This window comes from Penaeus monodon, chromosome 29, assembly GCF_015228065.2.
Source record: "Penaeus monodon isolate SGIC_2016 chromosome 29, NSTDA_Pmon_1, whole genome shotgun sequence".
Taxonomy (NCBI): Eukaryota; Metazoa; Arthropoda; class Malacostraca; order Decapoda; family Penaeidae; genus Penaeus; species Penaeus monodon.
The window spans coordinates 33,547,788-33,548,162 of NC_051414.1; positions in this window are offsets into that span (position 1 = coordinate 33,547,788).

Below are 375 nucleotides of genomic sequence, written 5' to 3' on the forward strand. Positions count from 1 at the left end.
TCCTTGCCGCCGAGCCAGAACGGCCACCGCGTCCCTGGAAGGCAAGAGAGCTGCTGACGAATCTGGCTCTTCTGCGAGTGCTTGTAACATTCTTTATCTCTTCAGATTTCAAATGCACAACGAGAGGGAAGTGTTTTTTATATAAACATTCACTTGAAATACAGAAATACATATATACATGTGTCGCCGCTGATGCCGAAATGCTGCTCCAGGTATATTCTGATGTAGGCGCTGTCATCCTCCTTGGCCAGGTCGCCACCCTGCGACCTGTGGTTGAAGTGTGATATAAGGCATCTCTGAAAGCCTAACACCGATATATCCTCGAACACGTTTGCCCTTTATTCGCACATTGTCGTTTTGTTAGCCTCTAAGTTG